This window comes from Podarcis erhardii (assembly GCF_964252035.2).
Source record: "Podarcis erhardii genome assembly, chromosome: 2".
NCBI lineage: Eukaryota > Metazoa > Chordata > Lepidosauria > Squamata > Lacertidae > Podarcis > Podarcis erhardii.
Genome location: NC_138498.1, coordinates 92,725,517 through 92,748,832, shown reverse-complemented (window position 1 = coordinate 92,748,832; position 23,316 = coordinate 92,725,517). Strand labels below are relative to the sequence as shown.

Sequence of the window (23,316 nt, the reverse complement as noted above, 5' to 3'; positions counted from 1 at the left end):
AGGGCTGGAGGTTCCCCATCCCTGAGCTGAGTATATACTACTGGATAATGGATTCTCCTGTATGTGAGTGTCTGAGGGCCCTGCTCCTTCCTGCCACTCACCATCTGGCCTGGGGCGGGGCCTGAGGCCTCATAAAGGACTGCTGGACTCTGCTGCCCGGGAGGACTCTCCTGTATGTGAGTGTCTGAGGGCCCTGCTCCTTCCTGCCACTCACCATCTGGCCTGGGGCGGGGCCTGAGGCCTCATAAAGGACTGCTGGACTCTGCTGCCCGGGAGGACTCTCCTGTATGTGAGTGTCTGAGGGCCCTGCTCCTTCCTGCCACTCACCATCTGGCCTGGGGCGGGGCCTGAGGCCTCATAAAGGACTGCTGGACTCTGCTGCCCGGGAGGACTCTCCTGTGTGAGTGTATGGGGTCCTGCTCCTTCCTGCCACTCACCATCTGGCCTGGGGCAGGGCCTGACGGGCCTCACTAGAACAGTTGCTGTTACTGCCGGAGGGGTGCAGAGTGCTTTTAAAATGTTTTAAAATTTTTATTTTGAATTTTTTGTATGTGGGGGGGGGGTGCGGTGGATGTTTATTGAGCCTGGGAATTTGTTTGATTTTATGTTTTTGTAATTTTTGTAATTTTTATTGTTTTTTGTTTATATTGTCTTATTTGTGGGTTTTTTTTTTGTTTGTTTCTTAAAGGGGTTATTTTGTTCTTAAGGGGAGGGGTCAGGGCTGCCGGGGAATGGGCCCCAGCCCACAAAATGGCTGGGATATGCTTCACAGGGGGGAATGCACTGGGACAACCGATCTCAGTGATCACGGGTAGGAGGAGGAGTTACGCTAAGACCAGACCATGTCATTACAGAGGAGGCAGGTTTAGTCGTTGTCTGAGGACTATCCCTGCCTCTGGGTCTGGTCCTGACCGGATGAATACTAGAATCAGCAAGGGATACCCACATGACCTGAAAGTGTTGCTGTGCAATGCCAGGTCAATGATTCATAAGACCACTGCCATCCATGACTTGATCATGGATGGAGGACTTGACCTGGCATGTGTAACAGAGACTTGGTTGGATGAAGCAGTTGGGCCTGTCCTTGCCGCTGCTTGTCCACCAGGTTTCTCTTACGCACAGCAACCCAGGTCATGTGGGCGGGGAGGGGGGGTTGCAGTGATTTTTAGGAAGTCATTAGTTTGCACCAGGCGTCCTATTGGGAAGACCCAGTTTTCTGAGTGCATGTTCTGGAAGTTGGGCAATAGGGGCAGTACAGGATTCCTTTTGGTGTACCGACCTCCCCGCTGCACCAAGGATTCCCTGCCCGAGCTGCTTCAGGTCGTGGCAGATGTTCTCCTGGAGACACCTAGTTTGGTCATCCTAGGGGATTTTAACATCCATGCCGACACGACCTTACAAGGGGCCGCTCGGGACTTCGTGGAAAGCATGGCCTCCATGGGGCTGTCCCTGAATAAGTCTGGCCCAACCCATAGCCGCGGACATGCCTTGGACCTGGTGTTTACCTCTACGGATGTTGGTGATCTGACACTAAGTAAAAGCGAAACGAAAGAAGTGCCATGGTCAGATCACTTCCTGGTGCAACTGGACTTCTCCGCGACCCATCCCCTCTGCAGGGAGGTGGGACCGATTCGGATGGTCCGCCCCCGCCACTTAATGGATCCAAATGGTTTCCAGAGAGTGGTTGGGGATGCTTTATCCCATGTTGATGGCCTTTCAGCCGATTCCCTGGTGGCCCGCTGGAATGTGGAGTTAACCAGGGCTATTGACTGTTTGGCTCCGAAGCGCCCTCTCCGATTGCATGAAGCCCGGAGAGCCCCGTGGTTTTCCACGGATCTGAGGGCAATGAAACAATCGTTGAGACGGCTAGAGCGCCGGTGGCGGATAACTCATTCTGAATCTGACCGGACACGGGTTAGAGCTCAACGTCGAGCCTACCAAGTGGCGATAGCGACGGCGAAGAAGACTTTCTTCACCGCCTCTATTGCATCTGCAGAAAACAGCAGCAGGAGACTCTTTCAGGTGGTTCGCAATTTAGCGGAACCACCTGTAACATCGGGGCCCAGTACGGGCCACATGTTCTCCTGCAATGATTTTGCAAATTTTTTTGCAGATAAAATCGCTCAGATTCGGGAAGAAGTAGACTCCACCGTGGGAGCAGGGCCGGGGCGGGAGAGTGCTAGAGTCCTGTCTGGTCAAGTTGTGTGGGATCAATTTCAATCTGTTACCTCCGAGGATGTGGACAGGCTGCTTGGACGAGTGAAGCCAACCACCTGTCTCCTGGATCCTTGCCCATCCTGGCTTATAAAAGCTAGCCGGGAAGGACTGGGCGATGGGCTTCGTGGGGTGGTGAATGCTTCCCTCCGTGAGGGAGCCTTCCCAGACCCGCTGAAAGAGGCAGTTATTAAACCGCTTCTTAAAAAACCATCTTTAGATGCGGCCACGATGGCCAATTATCGCCCAGTCTCAAACCTCCCATTCTTGGGCAAGGTGATTGAGCGAGTGGTTGCTGAACAACTCCAGGCACGCCTGGAAGAAGCGGACCATTTGGATCCCTTCCAGTCGGGATTCAGGCCTCATCATGGGACTGAAACTGCCTTGGTCGCACTGGTTGATGATCTCCGGCGGGCTAGGGACAAAGGTGAGAGCTGTTTCCTAGTTCTGCTGGATCTCTCAGCGGCGTTTGATACCATCGACCATGACATCCTTCTGGACCGTCTTGAGGGGCTGGGAGCTGGGGGCACTGTCATACAGTGGTTCCGCTCCTTCCTCCTGGGCCGTGTTCAGAAAGTGGTGGTGGGGGATGAGTGTTCAGACCCCTGGCCGCTCACTTGTGGGGTGCCTCAGGGTTCTGTCCTCTCCCCCATGCTTTTCAACATCTACATGCAGCCGCTGGGAGGGATCATCAGGAGGTTTGGGCTGGGTGTTCATCAGTATGCAGATGATACCCAGCTCTACCTCTCTTTTAAATCAGAACCAGTGAAGCGGTAAAGGTCCTGTGTGAGTGTCTGGAAGCGGTTGGAGGATGGATGGCGGCTAACAGATTGAGGTTGAATCCTGACAAGACAGAAGTACTGTTTTTGGGGGACAGGAGGCGGGCAGGTGTGGAGGATTCCCTGGCCCTGAATGGGGTAACTGTGCCCCTGAAGGACCAGGTGCGCAGCCTGGGAGTCATTTTGGACTCACAGCTGTCCATGGAGGCACAGGTCAAATCTGTATCCAGGGCAGCTGTTTACCAGCTCCATCTGGTACGTAGGCTGAGACCCTATCTGCCTGCGGACTGTCTCGCCAGAGTGGTACATGCTCTGGTTATCTCCCGCTTGGACTACTGCAATGCGCTCTACGTGGGGCTACCTTTGAAGGTGACCCGGAAACTACAACTAATACAGAATGCGGCAGCTAGACTGGTGACTGGGAGCGGCCGCCGAGACCATATAACACCGGTCTTGAAAGACCTACATTGGCTCCCAGTACGTTTCCGAGCACAATTCAAAGTGTTGGTGCTGACCTTTAAAGCCCAAATGGCCTCGGTCCAGTATATCTGAAGGAGCGTCTCCTCCCCCATCGTTCTGCCCGGACACTGAGGTCCAGCTCCGAGGGCCTTCTGGCGGTTCCCTCACTGCGAGAGGCCAAGTTGCAGGGAACCAGGCAGAGGGCCTTCTCGGTGGTGGCGCCCGCCCTGTGGAATGCGCTCCCATCGGATGTCAAGGCGATGGACAACTACCTGACATTCAGAAGACATCTGAAGGCAGCCCTGTTCAGGGAAGTTTTTAATATGTGACATTTTAGTGTATTTTTTATCTCTGTTGGAAGCCGCCCAGAGTGGCTGGGGAGGCCCAGCCAGATGGGCGGGGTACAAATAATAAATTATTATTATTATTATTATTATAATTGCTTCTTTTTTTATAAGAAGCTGAGCCATTTTCAAAAGCCTAGAACAGGGGTCAGCAAACTTTTTCAGCAAGGGGCCAGTCCAGTGTCCATCAGACCTTGTGGGGGACCGGACTATATTTTGAAAAAATAAATAAATGAACGAATTCCTATGCCCCACAAATAACCCAGAGATGCATTTTAAATAAAAGGACACATTCTACTCATCTAAAAACACGCTGATTCCAGGACTGTCCGTGGGCTGGATTTAGAAGGCAATTGGGCCGGATCCGGCCCCCGGGCCTTAGTTTGCCTACCCATGGCCTAGAAGGCTAAAAGAAAAAGCCCATTTGGAGTGATGGCACACAGTTTCTATCATTTTTGCAATATACTTCCTGAAACTATTAATTTGAATCAGCATAGACAAATGGAAGCTTTTCTATACTGGGCTTTCCAGAATCTCCTTTCTGAATGATTTTGGGCTAGCATTGCTAATGCTGTTTCAAGCTGCTGATATTTCTTCTGTGTCAATTTTGTATTACCATTACAGCAAATCTATTGCACAGGCTGAGTCTTATAATGACTCTGGAGGACAGATATGGAATTATGCAATAGACTGTAATGGGTTCTTTGGATTCGTAATGGAATGCTAGGAAAATATTGTCGTATCAATTTTTATTTTTATTTTGTAAAAAGTCTGAATACATATTTATGTGGCAAAATTTAGTAGCACTGGCTTTGTTGGATAAACCACATGCATTTTCAACATTCCCTAAATGCACATGTATCAGAGCATAAGAAACAGTTATGATGCATTAGATAAAAGCTATATTGACTCCTAAAGCGGCACTCCAGGGAGTTCTATACCATACGCTTTATGAGAATTTTATTCTTTTTAATTTAACTAAGGAAGTAAAAACAAGAATTATGTACACATGCCAGCCCTCTAACATTTCAGTAATAGTAGGCCTGTGCATTAGTGAATAAAACAAAAATATCATACAGTATATTTCAAGGCTGTTAGTTTATCCATGATGGCTCTCACGTATTGATGAGCTCACTCAATCACTTAATAGCTTTTCAGAAGCTATTAAGGACCTATTCCTGGATCCTATATTCAGGCAAAGTTTCACTTGGGACTGAACTCCTACACCTTTTCCAAATGCTCTCATAGTGAGCCCTGATTAGAACCTTATATCTGGGTAGCTTTGAAATGTGTATCAAGTTTGCAATTATTAACCCGTGGAACGCCAATAATTTCATACAACGATTACATTTGTTTCTTTGAGTTCTAGTTATAGTCTACTCTCACTAAAAGGGTCAGGATAATTTACAATATTTTAAGGCATACAAAGGCTTTTCCAAATCCCACTGCTATCAGATTTTTTTAAAACAATAAAAGCCAAATATCCAATTTCGTCCTGCTCCTCATTCTGTTTTGCCCAGTTCAAATGAAGAACACCTATCATATTCAAAAGGCAATCTGTAAGTGAAATCTTGGGTGGACTGAAGCAAGAGGTTATAATGAGCCCTTAATATAGCCAAACAGATCACTGCAGTCCATGGTGATCAACAGCATTTCAGGATCTTATGGAGATTTGTGGTCCACCCATGGAATGCCTAATGAGGATATGTTCTCTAGCACTCTAAACCAGTTCAGTTGAAACATATTTTCTATTTTGAACTGTACAAAATAATCAAAATGGATTATTTTCAATACTACAATGTCATAACTCCATTGTGATATCAATGGTTTGTTTCCAAAGATATAGATTCCATATGAAATCAAGGGTTTGTGGAACGTTCTGGGCATCCTCCACATGTGCCACTCATTGTGGAAAGAAGGTCAACTGAGTTATAGAACAGACAATATTTCCTGGGTGCCTTCTCTTCACTTTCTGCTGTAGCTCATTCCCCATGTAGTGAGCACACTTAACAAAACAGCAAAAAGGATGCAAGGCTAGATTAAGATGTTATCTTTTAATGTGCTAAAATAGCCATAATACGGTTTTTAGGAACTCTTGGAAGATTATTGAGATTGTACCACAATTGTGTGAGGCTAATACAAGTGGCTTTTTGGAGACAGCTTGGCTAGATTTGACTCTGGCCCAGGGAAAATCAGAGTACTGGATGCATCTCTGCACAGTGTGTTTGTGCCAGAATATGACATGAACCTTATTGAAATGAATTTATTTATTTGTTGGCAATGTCAGAGGACTGCAGATATTCATTCCCCTCCCATAGGGAACGGTTGGTCTTATTTGCCATGCCTGAGACAGTACACAATTGAAGATAGATTAAGTTTCACCCCCCCAAACCCAAACCCCAACCCATTGCTCTATATGCCTTTGGTATGTAGAAAGATGTGTGAGTGCTTCTTACATAAAACATTACTCCCACAGGTAGCACTGCAAACACAAATAGGCAACAGTGAGAGTTTAATTTTGATAGCAGGATGGAAATTGCCTGCATCATTTTCCCACCCTCCTCGCCCTTGCATTTCTGGATGAAGAGAGGACACCAGAAGTGAAGCTTCTTAAAAGGAATTGAACTAGGACAGAGCTATCTCCAGACGCTGCACAAAATATAACTATCTATATATTTAGAATCTAATCACAGAGGAACCTGGAACATCATTGCTGGCAGACTCTTAGAGTTCGCCTTGCAGAAATATTGCAGAACAATTCCTTTGCTTATTTGCCATGTTTATCTAAGCTAGTGACACATTTTAAAGAACCCATTAATGCCTCATTTCCCTGCAACATAAATGAAAATGAATTGCATTTGAGAGCTTTCAAGTTGGGTTTGCAAAGTCTAATTTGAAACGCGATTAAAATAGGGTTGCCATACGTCTGGAATTTCCTGGACAACTTTGGGCAAAACTAAGAAAAGCTCAACAGCTTTTCTGTCTGAATTTTCACTTTTTGAAATATGGCAACCCTAGTTAAAAGCTGATACACGGGAACCTATCTAAAGGCATTGGTCCAGTGACTAACAAGCATTCTGTGATGATTCACCACCACATATCACACAATCTTTTGCTGGTGTAAAAAAACCCGATATGGGTATTCCTATATTATTATTATGTACTTATTGCAATTGTATCACCCTTTGCACTTTGAACAAATCATGTAACCCTGAATGTAAGTCAGGGCTCAGCCACATTTCCTTTTCCCCCACTGTTTTCCCCTGGGGAAAGCCACTCTTTAGCATTCAGTGAGAGCAGATGTCAATTCAAGTTTTCTCCAGACTGACTTTTGCTCCAACTGAGTGCTAAACAGTAGGTTTACCCTGGGAAAGGAGCAGGGCAAGTGGAAAACAGCTCAGGCCCAGGATTTTTAGGCATAGGAAAATGGAAGTGTGGCCAAGTCCTCAGTCTTTGTGGAACTTAAATGGAAATAGAAAGGAACCACAAATGGACCACTTTGGCAGAAGCCTAAAAGACTGTTATCTGGCCATGAATCAAGAACCAAAACGTTTAGCAAATGTACTCTTAGGTCTATAAATATCTTTTTTCCAACTTCATATGTCCTTGGATAAATATATATCCCAATATTAGAGGCATCTGGTTACAGTAGCAGATTTCCAACACATCATACATTTACTAGTGGGACTTTCTTCTGAGTAAACATGCATATTATCACACTGTTACAATGTAGTTGTCCGTGTCTCTACTCACAGGTAAATCCCATGGAGTTCAGTGAGACTTACTCTCATGTAAATGAATATCGAACTGCAGCCTCGGATTGCAATTCTGTGTCTACTTACCTGGGAGTAAGTGCCACCAAACTCTATGTGGTTTACTTCTTTCTAGACATGTCTAGGATTGTGCTATTAATATGCTTTCTCTGATAACTGTAAATACCTTCTGGGATTTTAAAAAAATTAATAGCACAAAGGGTAGCTGACATCTATTGAAAATGAAATTAATAAAATGTTTGCATAATTTCTGGAATAATCCTCCATAGGCAAAATGCAGTAAGCATATCCAACCAAGATGCAAATATCACTGGACTCATGTGTTTTTGAACTGCTAGGTTGGCAGGAGCTGGGACAGAGCAATGGGAGCTCACCCCATCGCAGGGATTTAAACCACCAACTTTCTGATCGGCAAGCCCAAGAGGCTCAGTGTTTTAGACTACAGTGCCACACACTAGCAGCTTGAAAGCACACCAGTGCAGGTAGATAAATAGGTACCACTGCAGCGGGAAGGTAAATGGCGTTTCATGCGTTCAGTTTTCTGTCACGGTGTTCCGTTGCACCAGAAGCTGTTTAGTCATGCTGGCCATATGACCCGGAAAGCTTTCTGAGGACTCCTTCGGCCTGAAAGAGAGATAAATGCCGCAACTCCAAAGTCGCCTTTGACCGAACTTAACCATCCAGGGGTCCTTTACCTTTACCTGTCACTGGACTCTGTGAAACCTATAAGGAAACATATTGAAGATTGACCTTTGATAGGGCCAAGCAAACATAGAAAAGTTATGCTTCTGCCTTTCCCAGTAATTCTTGTTGGAGTTCTACTAGAGAGTTCACAGATTTATATTGCCACTCCAGCAATAAAATGTCTTCAATTAAAACAAAAGTTATTCACCGTGGCAGCAAATGGAACATAAATAAATAACTGAAAGGGACTAAACATACCGAAAGGCTTTGTAAGACATGCTTTGCATTCTCTCATTCCCCTCCCCACACCCAATAGATTCGCCATCACACCATATTATGGCTTGCATGTGTTTTAGTCTGATTAAATTTGCAACCCTCTGGATAGATTGGGCACTGAATAAAAAATAGGCCGATTAAGGAGTATAGAAATCTTATTAATTAATTAAATGAAAGCAATAATTAGACAAAGGGGGAAAGGCCACCATGCTTGCCTCATTGTAAATCTATGGAATTGATAAAACTAAGATGTAATGTATAATGTCACTATTCAGCCTTGTGGAATATCATAGTTTCCACAGCTGTCATTAGGATAAATTGGTCGATCCATTCATCATCATAGAAAGCAGAAATAGCTGACTGGACAAACTGTGCTGCAAACGTTTAAATGGAACACTTTTCCCCACCAGAAATGCTGGTGTCACCATATGAACAGATGAATCCTCTTAAGCCATTCACCAATCTCATTTAAGCGAGTCTCGTTTGCCTTGGCAGAGCAGCCTGAAGGCCAGAGCCAGAACTGGATACCTTCATGCCAACCAACCAGAGCTGTAGGACTTGTACCATTCTGAACTGCAATTACAATTTAAAGATAACTAAGATTACATTCAGTGCAATTCACACCTCTATTACAAAGCTTTGTCCTTCATTTGCAATGAAAGGAGTAATTATGCTCCTATCAGAAGATAATAATGCTTTGAAATCCCTCTGGTCTCTCAGGGAAAATAGGCTGAAATAAGTAGAATAATTAATAAAAGAACAAGAAGCAGCAGCAGTTTTTGTAACAGTTAAAGTTGTTGATGAATACATCTATGCAGCATTCAGTCCTTGTCCCACCACAAGGATTATTACAGCATTGGGAGGGGGGGAGTCAAATTGTCTAAATAGGATGAGAGTGTTGGAGATACGTGCAAATGTGTATGTGAATCCGGTCTTGGGTGTTTGATTTTCGTTGTTGTGTATACTGTGTATATACGGACAATGACAATAAATTTATCTAATCTAAAAAATCTAAATTGGGTATCTGTAAACTGTTGCAGGGTAAAGGGGAATGTCATCTCAGTAATGTATTGGCCATGCTGCCATTTTTAAAGTGGCCATTGAGAGGAACCGTGTGAAGCATGTGAAATGGTGCTGCATTTCATCCTTTTTTCTCTCAGCTGTTGAGAGCAATTCTTGCAGAGGCGCAGAAACGGGGCACACATACAAATCTCAATTAAAACAGCTTGCGTATGAAAGATAATTATTATTATTAATAATAATTTATTATTTATACCCTGCCCAGTTCCCCCAGACATCTTTGGCAGGAGTATACTAGCTGCCTGTCTCATCCTGTCAGGCTTAAGCCACAGTCTGAGGTAAGTCAGGAGCTGGGAAAGAGAAGCTATGGGACAAAATGGTTGTTGTTGTTGTTTAGTCGTTTAGTTGTGTTCGACTCTTCGTGACCCCATGGACCAGAGCACGCCAGGCAATCCTGTTTTCCACTGCCTCCCGCAGTTTGGTCAAACTCATGCTGGTAGCTTCGAGAACACTGTCCAACCATCAACACTGTCCAACCACAAAATGGTTAGGGGTGTAAAATGTCAACAACCTGCTGCCTCAAGACAGCTGTGTGTTTCCATCACTGGCCTGCATGCAAAATGGTTTCTCCATGCGAACCAGGAAGCGACTTCTACAACAACAGAATGACTCTTCTTTTCTTATCTCTCCTGGGTGACACGGATGCCCTTAGGCAGTTGAATGTACATGCAGACACTGTCCATTTTCCTCCTGCCCACTCCCTCCCTCAGTGCAGCCCTGTATGCTGGCAACCCACGCTACACCACTAGGCTGGGGATCTAATGTGGCAGCTTGGCTAAGAGGAGCAGAGAGTCATTTTCAGCATCAACCACCAATGCATTAGCTGCCAACTTTTAGTATGATTTATTTGTTTAAATAAATCATCAATTGTGCAACCGAATTCTCTTGTCTTATGTCAGCCATTCTGCTAGGGTGGCAAGAGGTGATAGATAACCTGATAGCCTCCTATTCTGCATGTGGGGCTCGGTCTCTTTAATTGTTCACTGCTGTTTAAGCTCTGAACTGCACTCTTTAAAATATAGGCATAATTTAGTTGCTTTAAGGTATATCCTTTCCAGTCACTACGGGTTTTATAGCTCCTAGCTGCTCCGAGTTAATTGCTGCTAGGATACGGTAATCAATGTGTCAGCATTTTATTTGGGCTTAATACAGTCCTGTTCACTCTGGCAATTTTGTTGTAGTCCTGCCACTTCTCATCACTGACAAGGGGGAGGAAATATTTGTGAGATGAAACAAAATAGGTTCTGAAAAAGCACCGTGCATCTTGCTTTGTACTGTATGTGCTCTGAGATGGATAAATACAGGAATGTGCTTGCTTGCAACAATGCCAGCTATGCCTACCTATATGCCAATGTTGCCAATAAGAACATATGAATAGCGCTGCTATCGGGCCACCACCTGTTGCAAAGGACCACTTGTGCTAGGTGTTTTGTATGACAAGCTGCTGACAAATATAGTTGGATCAAGGCCAAATATAATAGATGAAGCAGCCAGATTGTAGAATAAAATAATTATGAATTCAGTTACTCTTTGAGATATATTGGCCAGATTTCAGTTTGGATCTTGTATTTGTTTATTTGCTTAATTCATACCCTGCAGCCTTTGGCACACAGTGCCCATGGTCAAGGGCAGAGATCACGATCAAGAGAAGCAATGTTGAGATACAAATCTTGTTCAAGATCTGGTAAAAGGGAGAGGGCTTGCCTATTGGCAACACACAATGAAATACATCGTGTATTGAGAAAGTCTCTTAACTTCTCAGTTTAACTGTCAAATGGAGAGGAGGGAGAGGCAAGGGAAAGAGAGCAGGGTTTGGATAAAATCCACATTTAGCTGGCTCCAGAAGTACAAACAAGAGAGGGGAAGATGCTAATGTAGTTCGAGAGTGCAGTCAAGGTGGTGCCAAGTCTTACCCAAATGAACAAGATACAATGAACCTATGGAATTCATTATTGCAGGGTGCCATTAGCACAAATGCAGGGAATCTAGAGATGGCAGCTGATACGTTCTTTAAAAGGTTTAAGGCAAATTAAACCTGGATAGGCTTATTGACAACTATACCCGTAAGAGCTAGAAATGAAATCTTCTTTGGAGAGAGCTTTTGATTGATTATCAGCTGTTAGGCTATATGTCCATCTGGCAATTTCTTTGTGGTATCTAGATAGAGAACTGCATTTATTTATTATTAGCACTGCCCAGGGTTTCGCTGAGAGAAAAAAATATGTTGTGAGTTTTGAATGGATAGCGTAATTTGTGTGTTTGCTAGAAATTGGGTGGAGTCATCCCAAAGTCACATTTGGGCTCACCAAGGTGATTCAAAATGGTCTCAAACATTGACAAAGACTGTCTCCCTGACTCAGGAACCCCTGTGCTGAGTTTGGCAATGATATCCCTGGAGATGGCTGAACCTAGTTTAATGAGGAGCCCCCCAGTTGTTGAATTCCAACTCCCATCAGCCTCAGTCAGCATGGCCAAAGGTCAGGAATGATGGCAGTTGGAAGTCCAACAGCATCTGCAGAGCCACAGGTTCACTCCTGGTTTAAAGGTAAGGAACTTGCAACATTTATGTTTATTTTTTTCACACACACACACATTTTTTTTTTTTAAAAAAAACATAATTCATGCCCACTGGAGGAGAAAACAAGGGGAGAGGTGAATTTTGGGAGTTTTTAAACTCTTTCTTTTACTTCTACATCCCAAGGTGTCAGATTGCTGTTGGCACCTACATTACCGGGCCTTCACAGCTTTAAAAGCAAGACTGACAAAGTGGCACACACAAATCATTTTTACAAGGGAGGAAAAACCCATGCACTTAGTTCTCTAGGTCATTGTGGAATCTTGGTCAATAATGCAATCAGGTCACTGAAATGAATCATCTCTCTCAAGTTACTGGCGTGTGACCAATTTTCAGAAATGGAATGAGGCCACATTTCGTCTGTCTAAAATACATTCCTTTTGTACGCTGGACCCCCTGCTGCCACTTCTTCTCATCTCCGTGGAAATAGAAGCCTTTCTCCCGATCTGCTGTGTAACCTCCAAAGAGATGATAGAAAAACAACCCCCAAACCATATTGTTAGCTCATTCCTTGGGTTCCTACTGGCTATGCCTATGGATTAAGTCAGCTGTTTTATGATGAATAAGCAACTCCTTTCCTTTCTGCTTGTTTCCCATTAAGATCTGTGAAAGTCCTCTCCTAAAGCCAGGAAAATCAACAGTTCCCATCTGGTTGTAATCCTCATGTTATCAAAAGTATGCTCCTAAAACCCAGAAGAAAATCAGTAGTAGCTGCTCCCATAGCCTAACCTCCCCGAAAGAAAGAAAAAGAGAGAGGCGTGCACATTTTTTTTCCACTTTCCCAATTTCAGGCTTGTAGTCACAACTCAGGATGGGGTTGTTGAGATGGAAAGGCCAAATATATTAATGATTTTATAAATATATTAATGACATTAATGTCCTGGGCTCACCCCCCATCGCAAACAACAGGGGGGATGGCCTGCCCTTGAACACAGCCCTCCACACCAGCTGAGACCTAGGACCAACCGGCTAAATGCCAGATGGCCCAAAATACCCCAAACAAACACCTATATGACTACATATAGGAAACTCTCCACAACTTACCCCCTACTCTTTAACCCAAATCTTACTCTAATCCCACTAACCCCCCACCCACCACACCCTAGGTCAGCGCAACCCCACTGGTTCTTTAAACAACACGAAGAGAGAGACACAAGACAACCCGAATGGGTTGGCAGGGAATCGCCCCACATAATTGATAAGCAAGATGGCTAACCTAAAAGCAATTACATTAAATGTGAGGGGGCTGGGAAACCCCATCAAAAGAAAGCGCATCACCTCATACATAAACACCATGAAACCACACATCACCTTCCTACAAGAAATACACAACCCACCCAAAGGCAGCAAACTCCTGAGCGACCCCTGCTTCAGTCAACAGTGGGTCGCACGAGGCTCAGGGAAAGCACGTGGTGTAGCCATAATACTTAGTAGAGACCTGAACTTCACTGCCACAACAGTCCTCAAGGACAAAAAAGGCAGATTCATTTTCGCTAAAGGGACACTAGACGGCAAAATCAAACTGACAATCAGCTCCATATATGCCCCAAATGCGAAACAATTAGAATTCTTCCAGAAGACACTAAACAAATTCCTCTCCTTCTCTGAAGGGGAAGCAATCCTAGGAGGGGACCTCAATCTAAATATGAAAGGTATATCCCTGAAAGATATCCACCCTACAACCCCATGGGCAACCTTCCTCCGAAGGAAACCTCCAACAACTAGGAACTCTTACAAATTACTAAAATTGCTAAAAAACAGGGGTCTCTACGACATCTGGGGTGAGCAAAACCCGGGAGACATCAGCCATACATTCCAATCGGGATGCCATGATACAGTGTCCAGACTGGACAGCATTCTACTCACACAGGGTCTGATCCCCTCAGTGGAATCAACAAACATAGGTAACATTAAAATCACAGATCACGCCCCAGTAGAAGTCATCGTTAAAATAGGAGAAGGAACACAAACCACCCCATCATGGTCCTTCAGTCCCATCCTAACTACAAACAAACAAATTAGAGAGAGTCTCACAAAAACCCTCCAAAACTACTTCAAGGAAAACGATGTAGACAATATAACAACCCCCCTCCTATGGGACGCAATGAAAGCGGTCACCAGAGGAGCTTGCATAAAAGAGAAAACATTCCTTAAAAAACAAACCACCTCAGAAATTAGCAAAATAGAACAAGACATCACAGTCCTCTCATCACGCTACAAACAAACAGGATCTAAAAAACTCCTCAAACTTATAGAACAAAAAAGGAGAGAACTAGACTCCTTAGAAATCAACAAAACAATGATCAACATTCTATACTCTAAACAACATTTCTATGAATATGGAGGGAAAAACTCCAGATTACTAGCAAATAGATGCAGGAAAAAAGCACTCAAAACAAGAATACACTGCATCACCAAAAAAGACGGCAACATAACATTCTCCCCCAAAGAAATAATCTCAGAATTTGCAGAATTCTACTCCAACCTATACACCTCCCACCTTCCCACCAGAGAGGGAAATAAAAAAATTTCTAGCAGGACTGACCATGCCTACCCTAACTGATGAGGAACAGGAATTCATGGACAGCCCTATCACCCCAGAGGAAATAGATGCGGTCCTCAAAAACCTGAAACCACACAAAGCCCCAGGCCCAGATGGCTTCACAGCAGAATTCTATAGGAAATTCAAAGAACCCTTGATGCCCTACATGACCCGCCTATTCAACGACATCATAAAAGGGGGCCCCATCCCCAAAACCTGGACCCACTCCAAAATAGTCTCCATCCCAAAACCACTAAAAGATAGCCTCAAAGTAGAATCATACCGCCCAATCTCATTAATAAACCAAGACTACAAGATATTCACATCAATCTTGGCCAACCGCCTAAAAATCTTCCTACACAAGTTAATAGCCCCAGACCAGACTGGCTTTGTCCCTGGCCGCAATATAACAGACCCCATCAGGAAACTACTGAACCTGATCGAACACAGCAAGGCAACTAAACTCCCATTGACAATTATGTCCTTAGACATCCTCAAAGCCTTTGATTGCTTAGAGTGGAAATGCATATTAGCAGTACTAACTAACATGAAATTTGGCCCCAACTTCCTACAAATCCTCAAACAAATATACTCCCAAGCCTCAGCAAGATGCAGAACTAATAATATGGATTCTAATACTATAGCTATCCAAAGAGGCACGAAACAAGGATGCCCACTGTCTCCCTTCTTATTTATCCTGGCTCTGGAACCCTTAGCAATCCGCATCCGAGCAGCCACAGACATCAAGGGAGTGGAAATAAAAGGCAGAACCTATAAATTAGGGCTCTTTGCAGATGACCTAATGGTGACAACACCAGACCCCATAAGCACAGCAACCTCCCTAATCAGAGAACTCAACACATTTGCAATGGTGTCGGGCCTACAGGTAAACTTCACAAAGTCAGAAGCTATGTGCTTCAACACCCCTCCTCACACCCAAAAAGAACTCATGAAGGTCACCAAAATAAAACTTTGCCACACCAAGTTCAGATACCTAGGGGTACAAATAACCAGAAACCTCAATAAATTGCACCTCCACAACTACAAGCCCCTGTGGCGACAAATTAACAAAGACCTAAAGAGATGGAATAACATGAATTTCACTCTCTCAGACAAAATAGCCATGATCAAAATGATCACACTCCCAAAACTAACCTACCTATTCCAAACCCTCCCAATCTGGATCCCCCCAACCCAACTCCGCAGTTGGCAGAGAAAACTACACTCTTTTATCTTCTCACATAAAAAACCAAGAATAAGCCCCAAATGCCTGCACCTCCCCACCTCAGAAGGAGGATGGGGAATCCCCAACATAGAAGCATATTACATTGCCAACCAAATACGACATATAATCCCATATATACTCAAAGATGAGACAAAACAATGGGTACACCTAGAGAGGGACACAATTGAAAATACCTGCACCACAGCATACCCACTCCTCCCAAACAAACTAAAGAAAATTCCCACAACACTCAACAGGTACACACAGACCATGCTCAAAGCATGGAAAACACAAATAGGCAAACTATCCCCAACCCCATCCCCACTAATCCCCCTGGCGTACCACCCATTATTCCACCATGCAGCACAAAACCTCCAGATAAAAACCTGGCGAACCAAAGGCTTATATCGCCTAATAGACTTTTATAAAAATAACAAACCTTTGTCAACACAAGAAATACAAGACAAACTAGAAGACACCCAAATGCCCTGGTTAACACAACACCAACTACATGCCCTCTTAAACAACCCAACAGTAAAATTAGCAGCAACTAGGCCCCTGACAACCTTCGAAAACCTCCTCCTAACAACAAAGGGAAACAGTAAAGGGACGGTATCCGCAATATACAAAATACTACTCCAAAATCCCACAAACCCCCTAGACGCAATCAAAAACAATGGGAGAATGACATAGGCTATGAGATTAACCCCACGCAATGGACCAGAATGTGGTCTAAACCTCCCTTTAAATCCATATCAACGAAAAGAAAAGAACTCACACTGAAACTCACCTACAGGTGGTACCTAACACCAAGGAAACTAGCGTTAATACGCCCAGGAACCTCACCAAAATGCTGGAGAGGGTGCACCTCCACAGGCACATACCTCCACATGTGGTGGGAGTGTCCCAAAATCCAACTATTCTGGGCAACAGCCATACGAGAAATATGTAAAATAACTAAACAAGTATTAGATATCACCCCAGAATTGGCCCTACTAAACATCTTCCAAGACAACAACGCCCATTTACACCACAAAGAACTCATAACCCACCTACTTTCAGCAGCCAGAAACACCATAACCAGACACTGGAGAGACCTGTCAGGAGTAAGCATGGACCAATGGTACCAAATAGTATGGGAAACAGCCCTACTGGAAAAATTAACTAATATACTGAAACTGACACGGGGACAAACAGAAGAAGACACCTTCACCCCGATATGGCTCCCCTTTATCACATACACAGCCCAACAAGACAATGACAATAATCCACCAACAGCATACAAATCAATATGGCTAACCTGATCCAAAACACCCACCCACCCCACTCACGCACAAAAACAAAGATCACCACAGCCAATCACAAACAAACAATCACACCCTAGGCCAACCCCAAACTCTCTCACCACCAAAGGAACACAAGTGAACAACACAAACAACGCTGACACCAAACTCTACATACATTAAGCATAATAGAAACACCACCACCTGACCCCACCCCCATCCATCTTCCCTCCCTCCACCCCCTTTCTTTTTCCTTTTTTTTTCTTCTCCCCCTAATGCCTCAACAAATGAAACGGATTTGTAAAAATGTTACATGGGGGGAAAAAATACGAGGCATTACACTTCTGTAAAACAAGAAAATCCTAAATAAAATATTTAAATAAATAAATAAATAAATAAATAAAGGATGGAGGTGGAGTTTCTGGGCATCGCCACACTTTCCTCTGTAAAATTGGTGGCTTTTTGTGTCCACAAGAGTTCCTCAGTTTTCCAGTTGTGCCCTTGGGCTCCCAAAGGTGGGGACCACATCTCGGGGGGGGGGGTGAGGGAGAACCATCTGATTTTTTTTTGTGAACATAGCAAGTTAAATAAACAAATAAAATGAAAAAAAAAATTAATGTCCTTGGCTTCACCCTGACCCACCAAAGGCCACTGCAGCTGCTTAACGTTTGATTGGTCATTCAGCTTAATGATTCTCTGTAATTTCAAAGTTTGCACCTTGGTTTGTTTATTTGTTTTTAAAGGAAACTCAGAGATTTGGACAATCTACTGCATATTATTGTACACTACCACCCACTTTAGTTTGTTATGGATTCTTCCAGATCAAAAGACGGGATAGAACATAAAGAAATATGAATATGTGTCCATATTGATCACCACAGTATTTTATTTATCTATTTGTGTGTGTGTCCGTGTGTGTGTGTTTTCTACATATAAAACAAAATAATCATTAAAACAACTGACAAATCAAAAATGCTTTAAACAGCTGCATAGGTCTGTTAGTAGAAAAAGGTCTTCAGGGTTTTTGCATGCACACGCAAGCTTATACCAAGAAAAAAGTTAGTTGGTTTCTAAGGTGCTTACTGGACAATTATATATATATTTCGACTGCGTCAGACCAACACGGCTACCTACCTGAATCTAAAAAAATCCTGAAAGTCAAAAGTGAATCTCTGAATCTCTGCTGGAAGAGTATTCTGCAGCATGGGACCAGAGACACTACTATTTATTATTATTATTTATTACATTTCTATACCACCCTTTATCCGAGGATCACAGGCTGGTTTTCAGCATAAAAACACAAAAAACAAAACTGACTCACAGGGTAGCTGAACAACAAGGCAGGGTCGTATGAGTATCCTTATCCTGCAAGATTTGAGCAAGGTGGAATTTTGGTGGGGTACCCTCTAGTTTCTGTATGATTGATCCCAACAAATTTGCCCGTGGCACATTGAACAGGGGGCAAGTGAACATGATGTGCTGGAGCGACTCTGGCGTCTCCTTATCACATTCGCACGTGGCGGGGGCTTGGCCCTTTGAGAATCTATGTCTCAAGACGTTGGAGGGAAAAACGTTGAACCTCGCTTTGGTGAAGGCCAGTCTATGGGCAACAGTCGAAAGGGAGGAGAGGTATGATGGAACGCAGTAAGTTAAAGTGATACCAATGTTCTGGGGCGAACAAACACCTCCCCCCAGCATATAATTTCGCTGTAGATCGATGTCACTTGTACAACTGTTTCTTTGCTTGTTGCCTCAGAGTGCTGTACTATCCAGTACCCAAGTGACACCAAGCATGTTTTCTCCTAAATACTAGCCGTGGTGAGGAAAAGGAGTAAATGATCTTTACCTGAGAGCTCTCCACTGCAGCACCTGGCAATTCGCCACTTTGAGATGGTTGATATATCGCATTATTGGCCGGTGGCATGCACAGCCTTGTCAGGAAATGAAGACATTGCTAGGTAGAGCAGGCTGCATCAGGAATGACTGACATCCTCCATTATTTTTTTTCCATGTAGGTAGCATAAAAAAAATCACCATATATTGATTCTGGAAATGTTATGTCTTTTCCAAGATCAGAGAATTCTTCGTGTTGAAACACTACAGTAAGCAGCCCATCACACATAAAACCAATAACGTTGTGGCCATATTTAGCCCATTAACCTTAAATATCTGTGTCATGTGTCTTTATTGCCACTGGGGGGAGGTGGGAACTCGCCACGCCAAGCCTTCACTGTATCACATCTAGTGCAGGCATGTCCAACTCCCAAGAGACTGTGATCTACTCCCAGTATGAAAAAAAAATGGCAGTGATCTACCCATTGTTACTGGAGGGAGGAGGAGCGTGCATGAGGTGGGTGGATTGCTCAGAGTTGTTGAGCTGTTTTGGGGGAGGATTGCACAGAGTTTTTTTTAGCTTTCCCCCCCATAACTTTTTGTACACGACAAGGATCCCACGATCTACCAGGATCAACCGGGGACCTACTGGTAGATCGCGATCTACTGGTTGGACATCCCTGATCTAGTGGATGTTTGGGGTCCAGTAGCACTGGTGATTTTTTGCACCCAGACTTAAAAACAGCAACCCGGTTTTGCAACTATGGCCAACTGAGAGCAATAGGTCATTGTGGCTTCTGGCTGATGCAAAGGACTGCAGCATCAGCATCTGAAGTGCAGAATATAATATTGAGCAGTAGCATATGGTGTGGTGGGGTTGCATCACTTACCTGACCTCCCCCTGGCCAGGTAGCTGCTGCACACCAAGATGGAGAGGAGGAAGGGGCAAAGTGGTGGCAAGGTTGCTGTGGTGCAAATGCTCCACTGGTGCATTTGCACTGTGCTGACCTCGCCACTGCCTTGCCTTGCCTCTTTCTTCTTCCCAGTATGCAGTGGTGGCTTGGCTGGAGGTCAAGTAAGCAATGCTGCCCCTTCATTCTGTCCACAACTGATCTTCAGAAGTTCTTTAACAGCACATAAAGAATATCCTTAGCCATCCTTCATGGCCACATCTTAGTTCTTACTCTCAGTTCCCTGAACAAAACATTCTCTATTAAGTAGTGTCCTACATCTTTCCATATAATATGCAAGGCACATTTCTGAAATCATTCCTTCCTTCCTTCCTCCACTGGGAAGAAGCTTTTTCTAACTGAATTGTAGGTTGCAGTTGCTGTTCCTTTGCAGATCTCTTAATGGATTGGGAACCACCAGCTGTTCAGCTGCAGCTCTTCTGTCTCATTTGAAGTTGTACTGATCTGTGCCAAAGTCCAAAGGCATCCATTTGTACTTTGCAGGAAAGTTTGGACCAGTTCAGAAAAACTTTCTCCAAGATCACCAGCGGCTGGAAGGACATTATGTTGTTTGTTGATAATAGTGTGTTGCAACATTCTGGGGGACTGGGGGTGGAATGCGAGGATATTAGCAAGATAGCCTTCTAGGTTAAAGAAAGTTAATAAGTTATGGAGGAGTTATGGAACAGATCCCAAAGAGTCAATACAAGTTTTCATTTTCATTTGCCGTGCCCTACTAGAAGTTATAAGACCATAGAGTTGGAGGGGAATTCTAGGTTATCTATTCCAACTTCCTGCTCAGTGCAGGGAATCCAGAGCTATAGCAGCCCCAAAAGATATATGTCTGGCCTCTGATCTACAGTGAGGGAGAGCCCACTGGTCACCAAAGTTTCCATTGTCAAACTGCTCTTGCTGTTACATTATTTCTCCTCATGTGCATCTGTGATCAACCCTGCTACAACTAAAGTACATTGGATTCTGCTTTCTGGGCCAGCAGAAAATAAGTCTTCATACCCTCCAACATTTCTCCAGTGAAAATAGGAAATAATAATAATAATAATAATAATAATAATAATAATAATAATACCCCACCCATCTGACTGGGCTGCCCTAGCCACTCTAGGCAGCTTGCAACATACAGTGGTACCTTGGATTACAGATGCTTCAGGTTACAGACTCCGCTAACCCAGAAATAGTACCTCGGGTTAAGAACTCTGCCTCAGGATGAGAACAGAAATCGCATGGCGGCAGTGGGAGGCCACATTAGCTAAAGTGGTACCTCAGGTTAAGAACAGCTTCAGGTTAAGAACGGACCTCTAGAACGAATTAAGTTCTTAACCCAAGGTACCACTGTATATAAAAACATGATATAACATTAAACATTCCAAAAAAAAATTCCCTATACAGGGCTGCCTTCAGATGTCTTCTAAAGGTTGTATAGTTACTTAACTCCTTGGCTCATGGGTCACATAACTACATACCCCACAACATTTCTCTGGTGTAAATAGGGACATCCTAAGGAAATGTAGGACATTCTGGGATCAAATCAGAAACTGAGACAGCTTCTGTAAATCTGTAACTGTCCCTGGAAAATGGGGACACTTGCAAGGTCTGAATTTTTGCCCTCTTCTATGTGACAACCCTTCAAATACCTGAATGCTCTCATGTCACCTCTCAGCCTATACTTCTTCATGTTAAACATAGCCGGTTCCTTCAGCTTTCAAAAATAGGATTTACTTTCTATATCACTGACCATCTTTGTTGCCCTCCTCTTGCAATGAATTTCTTGACACACTGCAACATGACATCTTCGCAGAAAGCACAGCTTTTCTTTGGGTTTGATCACTGTATGTTTTCAGGTTATGCCTTTTGATGGGAGAATAAATTTTCTGGGCAGGGGAAAGCAAATAGTTGTTGAAGAATTCCATCAGCACTTTTCACCTTTCTGTCCAGCCTATAGCAAATGAATTGTAACCTCACTTGTGCAAACACCTGAACACACTGAATCATCTTGAAACTCACTGAAAGGATTGATCAGCCTTTCAGCAGTGGAGAAAATGTCCATTACAACCTCCTCAGCTTTCTGTGCTGCCAAATGCTTTCCTTTTGTATACTTCTGGCAGCAGGGCCCAGGAGCTCTGCTCTCTTGATCCCTTTCTCTGCCTTAACGGAGAGGGCAAAACAAATAGCAAGGGAGTATATTCAGGAGCGGAAGTGAGAGCTGGACCATAAAGAAGGCTGATCGCCGAAGAATTGATGCTTTGGAATTATGGTGCTGGAGGAGACTCTTGAGAGTCCCATGGACTGCAAGAAGATCAAACCTATCCATTCTTAAGGAAATCAGCCCTGAATGCTCACTGGAAGGACAGATTGTGAAGCTGAGGTTCTAGTACTTTGGCCACCTCATGAGAAGAGAAGACTCCCTGGAAAAGACCCTGATGCTGGGAAAGATGGACGGCACAAGGAGAAGGAGACGACAGAGGACGAGATGGTTGGATAGTGTTCTCGAAGCTACCAGCATGAGTCTGATCAAACTGCGGGAGGCAGTGGAAGACAGAAGTGCCTGGCATGCTCTGGTCCATGGGGTCACGAAGAGTCGGACACGGCTAAACGACTAAACAACAACAACAACAACAACAACAACAACATATTCAGGAGCACCAGATTGGCTCCACCGGAGCATTTGCACCACCCTGACCTCTGCACCACCTCACACAATGCAAAACATGAGCTAGGTCAGGGCAGCCAACTATTTTGTGGACTACATCTCCCATCATCCCTGACCATTGACCACGCTGGCTTGGGCTCATGCTAACTGTAGTCATTGCTGGTGCCAGGCACCTTAGGCAAAACTAACTCCTTGTATGACTGCCCCCCCACCTCCGTGCCTGCCCCCCCCCCCACCTCTGTGCCTGCCCCATGAAAAGCACAGAACTTGAAACTGGTAAATTTATTTTAAATTGCAAAAATGAATAACGCAGCAATCTTCGATTATCTTTCTCAAATACAAAAGAAAATGTTTTAGCACGCAAATAATTTTGAATCATCTTGTTAACTGGGATGTTAAAATTCAAGTTTGTTCAAAGTGTCAATTTCAGGCACATCAAAATCTCACTTTGCCTGCCTTTTCCTTCTTTTGTCACCAAATAATTGCTTGGCCCATGCATTGAGCTAGCACCGCCCCCCCCCTTTGGCTCTTGTTTTCTTGTTGAGAGATAGAACGCCATGTGCACTAGGTAACCTAGCAACTGGGCAAGGCCAAAAGCTTAGCTTGCTCACTCATCCACACTCACTTTATT

General features: G+C 44.0%; 1 long non-coding RNA gene across 2 annotated transcripts in view; it reads left to right on the top strand.

Moving 5' to 3' along the window:
* Positions 1-12,058: 12,058 nt before the first annotated feature.
* Positions 12,059-23,316, top strand: part of LOC309337431 — a 32,777-nt gene continuing 21,519 nt past the window's right edge. Inside the window, exon 1 of one of the 2 annotated variants that reach the window (XR_014154290.1) lies at positions 12,059-12,154. This is a non-coding gene — a long non-coding RNA (uncharacterized lncRNA). The remainder of the gene's footprint in view (positions 12,155-23,316) is intronic. The other variant, XR_014154291.1, reaches the window with a different exon arrangement.